The following is a 10,568-nucleotide window of genomic DNA, read 5'->3' as shown; positions in this document are numbered from 1 at the left end:
CCCCAGTGTTTATGAGAAACTAGACTTGGTATTCTAAACAGAACATTATCAAGATTGGGACAGGTTCTCTGCCTCTCACTCTTTCTCCCTTTAAAACCCCAAATCTGCCCCATATTCTTTTCACCCTGCTTTAGTGGCCTGAGGTTTTTTTGTTTTTTTTGTTTTTTTTTATCTAGATCTAACTTGCCCTCTGCCTGATTTATTTTGACAATGCAGTTAAAATGGTTTCTTTTTTCTACAGAAAATGTGTTTTGATTTCTTCTTAGAAGAATAAGCTTTTGTTCTTCAAAGTTAAATAAATCGAATTGCTTTCAGCCTCCAAATGCCACTGCCTTGTCTTCATTGTCACTGCTCAGTGGTTTTTTAAAAATGGTACAGTCCTGAGCATTGTATATTGCATGTTTCTGAAGGATGTGCTTCTTTTTTCCATTTATGATAAGATCTCATTGAAAATACTGGGTAAGTTTACATAGCCATATTTAAAATATTTTTACTTTTAATTAAATTCATAAATAAAAATTGTATGTATTTATTGCATACATCATGCTGTTTTGAAATATGTATACATTGTGGAATGGCTAAATTGAGCTAATTATCTCACATACTTATTTTTTGTGGTGAAGAACATTTAAAATCTATGCTCTTAGCAATTTTCAAGAATATAACACATTGTTATTAACTGTAATAACAGTTATAACAGTTTTTATAACAGTTAATAGTCACCATGTTGTACAGTAGATCTCTTGAACATATTCATCTAGTCCAACTAAAATTTTGTGGCCTTTGACCCATATGCCCCCAACCTTTCCTTCCCCCTTTTGGCTTATTTTTAAATTGGGCTATTTGTTTTCTTGCTGTTGAGTTGTCTGAGCTTCTTGTGTTTTAGATACTAACACCTTATAAAATACATGGTTTGCACCTATTTTCTCCCATTCTATAGGTTGTCTCTTCACTCTTTGGATTGTTTCCTTTGCTATGCAGAAACTTTTTAGTTTGATATAATCTCATTTGTATATTTTCACCTCTGTTGCCTGTGCTTTTGGGGTCACATCCAAAAAAAATCGTTGCCCAGCTAGACCAATATCATAGAGCTTTTTCCTGTGCTTTTTTTCTAGTAGTTTCAAGGTTAATATTTTTTATCAAAACAAATATTCATAATACTAGACATTCCTTTTTGTTTTAAATTGCTTTGCTATTGTAACTAGTAGTTTATTTTTGTTTATTTTTTATTTTTATTTTAAAAATTAATTTTTTTTTTGAGACAGTCTCACTTTGTCACCCTGAGGTGCCATAGCTCACAGCAACCTCAGACTCTTGGGCTTAAGTGATTCTCTTGCCTCAGCCTCCCAAATAGCTAGAACTATAGGCACCTACTACAATGCCCAGCTATTTTCTGTTGCAGTTGTCATTGTTTAGCAGGCCCCGGCTGGGCTCGAACCTGCCAGCTTTGGTGTATGTGGATGGTGCCGTTACCACTGTGCTACAAGTGCTGAGCCTTAAAAATTAATTTTTGAGTATAAAAGCTTGGTTTTATTTATTTACTTAGTTATTTACTTTTTGAGGCTGGGTCTCAATCTGTTGCCCAGGCTGGAGTGCAGTGGTATTATCTCATAGCTCACTGCACCTTAAACGTCTGGGCTCAAGTGATGCTTCTGCCTCAGCCTCTGGAGTAGCTGGGACTGTAAGCCCATACCACTATGCCCAGCTAATTTTTCTATTTTTTATAGAGTGAAGGTCTTGCTCTTGCTCAGAGTAGTCTTGAACTCCTGCCCTCAAGCAATGTACCATTTTGGCCTCTCAAAGTAATAGTATTACAGGTGTGAGTCACTACATCTGGCCAAGCTTGATTTTAAACTCTTTACATTTAATTTTAACTGTGTCTCTTAACTACCAATGATTTCAGGCAAGTTGCTTAATGCTTTTATGCCTTGTTTTTTAATCTTTAAAATGGGGTTGTTGCTGGACTTACGTGACATGGTGTATGTGTGTAGTTCTTCAACTAAGCCTTGGCACTGAGTTAATATCTACTAGCTGTTCACTGCAAACAATTTTCATGCTATTCTTGGTGCTTATACATTAGGCTGTTTCTCAAGCATCAGCTTTGGGCACTGTGAATTCCTGCTTACTTCTTAAGAATGTTACAACTTTGGACTCTCAGGACCTTTCAAAAGTAGAGAGTAGCTGGCAAGTCCCTCAGGAATTTGGGTCATTTTCTTATTTTGTTAAGGAGGCCTTAGAAATGAGCATTCCCCTCTTATGGGAGGAATCAAAATTAGTAAGAAGGGCAATTGAAACATTCTGCGGACTTAAGCTCTTTTTATTTTAAAGATCAGAAGTTGGGATAAAGATGTAGTGTGAACTAAGAGGTTTTCTTCACTTAACCATGACTGCTGTGCAGGTGCCCTGCTTAGGGATAAAAATCTCTTTTTTGCCAAGACTCTTTCATAGCAGACACGCCCCTCCTGAGCATCAGTGGCCAGTCACGAGCTGGCTTTCCTGATCTTCAGCGGCCTTCACTTCCTCCTCTGACAATGAGGAAAGGCCGCTCATCTCCTTTTTCTGGACTCAGGGAGTACAGTGGGGGCTCCTCGGGAGCCTCCCCTGAATTGCTATTGATTTATTTGCCATCTTCTGAATTGCTTTTCTTTTTTAAAAGACTCTAGGAAGCAAGTGATGGTGGGAAATGTAAAGTGCTAAGGCTCTTAGATTTGAGCAGAGTCCTTTAATTTGATTCACTGTTCTCATAGGGGCAATGAAATACAAATTTATAAAGAGACACTGCACCTGAAGCAGCGTGGATTAGGCCACCTGGCTTGGTCTTCAGTTGCTGAATACATTTCTCTGGGGTAAAAGCAGCACTTTGTTTGATGCCTGCCTGGCTTCTATGTGGAAAACTGATCCTATTGAATCCATATTAAGGATAGAGGTGAAGGGAGGTTAATATCTGCCCAGGACCTGCTGTGTGAACAGTAGGTAAGTAGAACTGGCTGGATAAAGAGAAACTCCAAATGAGGGACAGGAATTTAAAAGCAATTTCAGGAGTTGTGGGTAATATTTCGATTTTACAAATCAAAAACCAGGCTCAGAGGGGCTGATTTTCCCTAAATCTCAGGGCTAGACAGTGAGCAGGCTTAGATGGGAAGAAGTGTGAGAGAGAGCTTTGCTTTCCCTGGCAAGAGGACAGACCAACCTTCCGTCATGTGGCCCAGTAACTTGCAACAGTGATCGTTTATTTCAACCCTGACGTGGCCTCTTTGGCCTCTGTGGGATCATCTGATGATCATCTGATGGCTAAAGCTCTGCCTGGATCAAGTCCAGATCAGTAAGCCATTCATTCTCTTCCAGGTACACTAAGGTCGTAGACTTTCAGGCCTTAAAGGAGGTGTGTTGCCAGTTCAGTTCAATGCAGGTACAATTACATCTTTTTTTCTTTTTTGAGACAGAGTCTCACTATGTTGCCCTCAGTAGAGTGCTGTAGCACCACAGCTCACAGCAACCTCAAACTCTTGGGCTAAAGTGATTCTTTTGCCTCAGCCTCCCAAGTAGCTGGGACTACAGGCACCTACCACAATGCCCAGCTATTTTTTTTGTTTCAGTTGTCATTGTTGGTTAGCTGGCCTGGGCGGGGCTCAAACCCACCAACCTCCGTACATGTGCCTGGGGCCGTAACCACTGTGCTATGGGCGCCAAGCCACAATGACATCTTTACAACACAGGTCCTGAGTCCCTCTGTGTGCGAGGCACTTTGCAAGGCTGTGGGAACACAACAGCCTCTTAGGCAACAGTGAAGGCCATGGTGTCACAGGGCTTTCAGAACAGAAGCTACTTTTTTGTTTTTAGGGTTTTTTTTTTTTTTTTAGATTGCTATGAAGGTACAGATGTTTAGGTTACATTGTTTTCATTTCTAAGATAAAGTTCAGGTTAGAGTTGAGCCTTTCACCAGGGGGTGTGCTGAACACCCTCACATTATGTACATTAGATCAGATCCTGTCAATCGCCGTCCCTCCCTCGCTCCCCTCCCCCCAGACTATACTGGTGTTTTTCTTGTCTGTGGGCTTGTGGTTGTTTATATATTGCTTTCATACTAGTATTGAGTACATTGGATATATGTTTTTTCCATTCTTGTGATACTTACTAAGAAGAATGTGTTTCAACTCCATATAGGTAAACACAAAAAATGTAGAGTCTAATCTTAGGGGCCTGAATAGTATTCCATGGTATACATCATATACCAAAGTTTGTTAATCCATTCATGGGTTCATGGGCACTTAGGTTGATTCTCCACCTCTTGGCAATTGTGAATTGAGCTGCTAAAAACATTCTAGTGAAAAGGTCCTTGTGGTAAAATGACTTTTTTTTTCTTTTGGGTAGATCCCTAGTAAGAGATTGCAGGACCAAATGGAAGGTCTGCATTTAGTTCTTTGACAGTTCTCCATGCCGGAAGCCAGTTTTCACAGCAGCCTTTTCTCCCCTGTGCCTCCTGGTTCCCTGGCCTCGTGTGCGCGCGCGCATGTGTGTGTGTGTGTGTGTGTGTGTTGTTTCAGATCCAGCTGATAGTGGACTGCAGGATTTGGGCTTCCTGATGGTTCATTGCCTTTACTGTCATCAGTGTACTGAGTGTTACATGTGTTTGAAATGGAATCATTCTTTAAAGAATTGAAATATGAACTATGCATAGGGTGAATTATTTTTATTATTATTATTATTATTTTGAGACAGAGTCTAAGCTTATGGCCCTGGGTTCAGTGTTGTGGTGTCACAGCTCACAGCAACCTCAAACTCCTGGGCTTAAGGCTTAAGGTGGTTCTCAACCTTCCTAATGCCTCCTAATGCTGTAACCCTTTAATACAGTTCCTCATGTTGTGGTGATCCCCAACTATAAAATTATTTATGTTGCTACTTCATAACTGTAATTTTGCTACTGTTATGAATCGTAATGTAAATATCTGATATACAGGATATATTTTTATTGTTACAAAGGGGTTGTGACCCACAGGTTGAGAACCGCTGGCTTAAGCTATTCTCTTACCTCAGCCTCCCAGGTAGCTGGACTAGAGGTGCCCCCCTCTCCCCCCGCCCCGCCCCCAACCCTGGCTGTTTTTAGAGATGAGGTCTCCCTGTAGGTCAGGCTGGTCTGGAATTCATGAGCTCAATCTACCTGCCTCGGCCTCCCAGAGTGTAGGATTACAGGCATGAGCCACTGAGTCTGGCCTGAATTGTGTTTTCAATGTAAGGAAGTTTTGTTTAATTCTTTCCAGCTTGAGTACTCATGTGGGTATAATTGTATCAGCAAATTTCCCCCAAAGAGAGAGAGATCAGGCTTATTAAATGTGGTGTGGTCCCCTAGTGATGGCAACGGAGAATAATGAGTGGCGAGTGTTTCCTTCCTGTGCCGTCCACGTGTTCCTGCCAGCCTTCCACAGCGTGATGCCTACCCACTTGTGCTTTCTATTGCTCTGAGACAGTAGGAAAGGCACCTTTTTACGTTTCTGTTGGTGCTCCATAGTTAAGAAATATATTTGATAGTGTGTATTTTTCAACATGGATATATTTACAAATGTGAAATGAAATGAGAAGAAATTGAACAGTGTGAAAATGCACCGTAACACAGTCTGTACTTTTTTTTTTTTTTAGACAGAGCCTCAAGCTATCCCCCTGGGTAGAGTGCCGTGGCATCACAGCTCACAGCAACCTCCAACTCCTGGGCTCAAGCGAGTGTCCTGCCTCCACCTCCCAAGTAGCTGGGATCACAGGCACCTGCCATAACGCCCGGCTATTTTTTGGTTGCAGCCATCATTGTTGTTTTGGCGGGCCCGGGCTGGATTCGAACCCGCCACCTTGGGTGTATGTGGCTGGCGCCTTAGCCACTTGAGCCACAGGCGCCGGCCCACAGTCTGTACTTTTGATGTACCTCATTTCACTGCCAGAAATGAGGCCACAGTTGATCATTTACAAGGCCTAGGGTTTGTGATAGCTTCTTTTCCCCTGGGTTGTCTTTCTGATAAGACTGATACTTACCCAGAAATTCATAGCTGCTCTACCAGTAATAGGCTGCTTCCTCGTGAGTGTGTATGTGTAAGGAGAGACCAGCACTGCAAGAGTTTTAGAATAGCTTTTCCTTTCGGCTTAGTTTCTGCTTTTAGCAGTGAGGCCTTCAAGCAGCAATTTGTGTGTGTGTGTGTGTGTGTGTGTGTGTGTGTATTTCACTTCCTCTCAAAGATATTTCAGACAGTGCAGTTTTAAATCAGCTGCAGAAGGCAGATGTTGAAGAACGCTAATGCGATTGTTTAGAGCAGAGAATTGGATGATGGTGTAGTAATTACCAGAATAGCTGACTTTGGGGATTACTGACTACTTGGTGCTTAGTAAGCATTGTGCACGCACCTTCAAATGTACAATCCCAGTAACCTTGTAAGAGAACGCTACAGAGACAGCCACGGTTCAACAGCTGGAGCTGGTCAGAATTTGAATTCAGGCCTTTGGCTGCAGGCCCCTCACCCTAAGCCTCTCCTGTGGTCTTGACTGCCTACTCTTAAAACATTTGGTCACATATGTGCAAAACTCAGAATGGCAAGTCCTCCTAGGTGAAAGGAAAACTGTTATATGGGGAAATGTTCCATTCTAGGCTTGCTGTTCCTTTCCCTTGACTTTGTTACTTTCCTTGATGCAAAAGTGTCTGCATAAAGGGGCTGTATAAAAAGAGACATAAAAATAGTAGAGTGCTAGGTAATGGCCTACTTTAAAGTTTTGTTCAGAAAGTGCTCTGTTATTTTTTACTTTTTCCCCCTTTTGCACCACTTTTATATAATATTTCTCCACCTCTGGCCTTTTTACCTTTTTTCTCTGCTAGAATGTTTCATTTGAATTGACTTCTATCTGAAAGTAGTTCCAGGCTTGACTTGGTCAGGTTTACAGTAAAAAATCCATAATTTAGCTGTGACAATGCAGTACAGGGAATATTTCATTATAACTAAAAACTTGATCTATGTTGTTTCAGGTGGACAATGTTTCATTTCCTTTTTAGCTTAGGGAATAAGGATCCTTTACGCCATCCACCATCTCATTTGGGAAATCAGTCTCTCTCCCCCACCTCTCATAACCACTATGAATATTATGGATGACAGAATGACAGAGAAAGGCAATACGGATAATGTCCGAGTGAAGGCGAAGCTCAGTGGCTCAAACCTGTAATCTCAGCACTTTGGGATACCATGGTGGGAGGATTGCTTGAGGCCAGAAGTTCAAGACCAACCTGGGCAAATAGCAAGACCCCATCTCTGCAATAAATAAATAGATAGATATTAGAGTACATATCTCAAAGAATAAGCTGTAAGATAAGTAAACAGTATGTTCTAAAAGATATCTTTGCCAACTTTGTGCTATTTCTTCATATTTTTGCAAGCTACTTTCATCTCTGGTTTTGGTTAGCACTTACAGGCAAACACAATTTTGACAGATAGGAGAATATTTTGTTCCTTAACTTTGTGTAGGCTCACCTACATAGTAGGTATGTTTCAACATACCCAGGCAGCTCTAGAATTTTCATCCTCTTCTAAGTTATCCCACTCTTTATTTATTTATTTATTTATTTGTCAAGACAGAGTCTCACTTTTTCACCCTCGGTAGAGTGCAGTGGAGTCGCTCGCTCCAGCAACCTCCAACTCCTGGGCTTAGGCGATTCTTTTGCCTCAGCCTCCCAAGTAGCTGGAACTACAGGCGCCCGCCATAATGCCTGACTCTTGCTAGTTACTCCACAGCCTGTGGCAAAGGAGTTAAGCATTTAATGCAAAGATATTTGCTTAACATATGTACAACATTTAAACACCTCAAATTCTATTATTTTTTTTTTTGCTTTGCCAAACCTTGATAATCAGATCCTTTTGGAATTTGCTTAGTTTTAATTTTAGTTAAACTTCTTTAGACTGAATTGTGGAAGAAATTATATTATGGGCTGGGATGGGTGGGGCAATATGAGAATGGATTAGAATTCCTCTGTGTTTTAAAATATTTAGGCAGGTTAAATTCAATATGATGTTTACCTTTTGTTAAAGCTCTACTTTTTTGTTTTTTCTTGCAGGAGAGACTTTATTTGAAGAGTTCTAAAAGACTGAAAACCTTCAAGACATGAAATTGCCTAGGGAATATTTTTACATGTTTTATATGGTTTTTATCATGGAATCAGCAGGCATGTGGATAAAACCTCAAAGGGAAATAATATTATTATGCTAGGTATAGAATTCTGTTTGCTTTGAAACAAGTTTTGGTTTAAAATGTCTGATGAAAAATTTATTCCATTTCCAGGGAAGGAAAGAGCTGATTTTTTTGTATCTTCCCAACCTCCCTCAGCTACCACTCCTCCAACCCCTGCCCTGGCCTTGGTGTACAGTTTTTCCATTACGAATGTCATGTACAGTCTGAGCTTATGCTCATGGTGTGTGTGGTGGGGTTGTGTGTGTTTCTGTATTCCAGTTCTTACGTCCCATTTGATAGTGGTTGTAATAAGAGCATCATAAATACAGTTTAGCTGTTACAAAAGATAACAGATGTATCTTCAGTGGCCAAAGCTTTGTGGAAATAATCTCCTCCAGCCCTGAGAAATTGATTCCCTATGAGATCTTGGAGTCTGCTGGGACCAGAAGCTAGACTTTGAATTACAGACCAAGAATTCAACATTAACTCTGGCTGCCACTGTGCTATTCCTTGGTCACATACAAAATATTGAGAATTTATTTTTTTCAACTTGAGCTAAGCAATTCTTATTTAGTCCACTGATTGAAAATGGCTTCAAGTCACTAAAAAAAAAAATTATTGTTTTGATAACCCAAGGCCAAAATAAAAGAACCCTGCTTCTGCGGGTAATAAGGGCCCACACCTACCTCTGGCATGTTTTCCTTGGTATACTTCCTGTTCCCCGACTTATAATGCTCGTAGTGACTACTTTCCCTTTAGGCCTGGCAAACTCATCTTTTTTTTAACTTTACATTTTACAAAACACCTGAAAAAACCCAGAGGCAAAGATAGCAGTACATTACTGATGGTAGGTCTGGGGTAACAGCTGGCAAAGTCCTGTTACAGGGAAATCACCGAGGCCCGCCTCTATCAAAATATACTTCAAAGTATTTACTATAAATATGCTTATTTGATTCTGTTTCTGGCACCAAACTACAAATTTATAACCTTGTAAATGACTAATAAATTCAATGTCATGCAGATTTTTGCTGACGACTAATAAGGGTGCATGTGTATACATTCACGTACACCATGGAGTAGGAGACGTCAGTGTGGAAACCAATTTCACTGAGGTCCAGAAAATAGCCATACAGGAATTTTAGGGGTGTATATTAGTATAAATAATATATGTGCAGTCTAGGCCATTAATTTTAATTAAAAACAAACAAGCATACTTTTTTGCTTTTGAAATATTATGCCCTCAAAATGGTGAGGGGATAAAATGTAAGATATTCTTCAGCTTTAAATATTTTTTAATTTTATTCAAATCCAAGCACTTTTTTTATAGCAATACAACAGACAAGAGAATACTCAAAAATATTTAAAATTGTATTTATACCAAGAGTACGTTTTAAATATTTTTTTTAATACTTGAGGAGTTTTTGTCTGGCTGGCTTCCAAAAATGCCAAAAGTTAAGCATTCACTATTTTCAATGCATAAGCTTTTTACTGGTTTATATTTTCCTATCTGATGAGAATCCGTAAGTGTTCCCAGAGCAGCCGATGTTTACATATCTCGTGTTTTTCCTCCTCCTTTATAAGGATTGGAATCCACAATAAAACTTCTGTAAAACACTAATGATGGATGGTTTTCTGTGTCATAAATGAGTTGGCTACACCTTGATGTAAAAATTTGTAAAGGAAATTTTTCACCATTTTGACTGTCAAATGTATTTTTAACTGTCTGGTTTGTACTTTTATGACTTTTGTACTACCAAAGCAGAGTTAAAAATAAAAACGTTAAACAGTGTGTTATTTTGAATGAACTAATCGTTGGTGCCTTTAACTTATTGAGCGTAATTTTATGGTGCCATTTTCTGGGGTATTTTTTTTTCTTTTTTTTGAGACAGAGTCTCACTTTGTTGCCCTTGGTAGAGTGGTGTGGCGTCACAGCTCACAGCAACCTCCAGCTCTTGGACTCAAGTGATTCTCTTGCCTCAGCCTTCCGAGGAGCTGGAACTATAGACACAATGCCTGTCTATTATTGCAGTTTGGCTGGGGCCGGGTTTGAACATGCCACCTTCAGTATATGGGGCCGGTGCCCTACTCACTGAGCCACAGGTGCTGCCCTCATGTGCTGGGATTCTCACATCCTAAAGTACTACTGAGTGATTGTTTGGCTGAGTTTCCTCATTGGGTTTTCCATCCTGGGCTAGCCTTCACCTCCAACACAAGCCTGCTTTGGAGACACTGTGGGTTCAGTTCCAGACTAGTGCAATAAAGCAAGTATCACAGTAAAGCCAGTCACATGCATTTTTTGGTTTCCTAATGTAGATAAAAGTTATGTTTACACTATGTAGTCTTTTAAAATGAAATAGTATTATGTCTTTAAAAAGTAT

The 10,568-nt window shown here is 40.0% G+C and overlaps 1 protein-coding gene across 1 annotated transcript in view; it reads left to right on the top strand.

The window, feature by feature from the left end:
• Nucleotides 1-9,975, top strand: part of RELL1 (RELT like 1) — a 55,712-nt gene extending 45,737 nt beyond the window's left edge. Inside the window, exon 7 of the mRNA XM_003801626.3 lies at nucleotides 8,078-9,975. The gene's annotated coding sequence lies outside the window, so the exon portion shown is untranslated. The remainder of the gene's footprint in view (nucleotides 1-8,077) is intronic.
• The last annotated feature ends 593 nt before the right edge of the window (nucleotides 9,976-10,568 follow it).

The sequence above is a fragment of the Otolemur garnettii genome, unplaced genomic scaffold (assembly GCF_000181295.1).
Source record: "Otolemur garnettii isolate 467f Iridium unplaced genomic scaffold, OtoGar3 scaffold00214, whole genome shotgun sequence".
Classification (NCBI taxonomy): Eukaryota; Metazoa; Chordata; class Mammalia; order Primates; family Galagidae; genus Otolemur; species Otolemur garnettii.
This window is presented reverse-complemented; position numbering and strand designations above follow the sequence as displayed.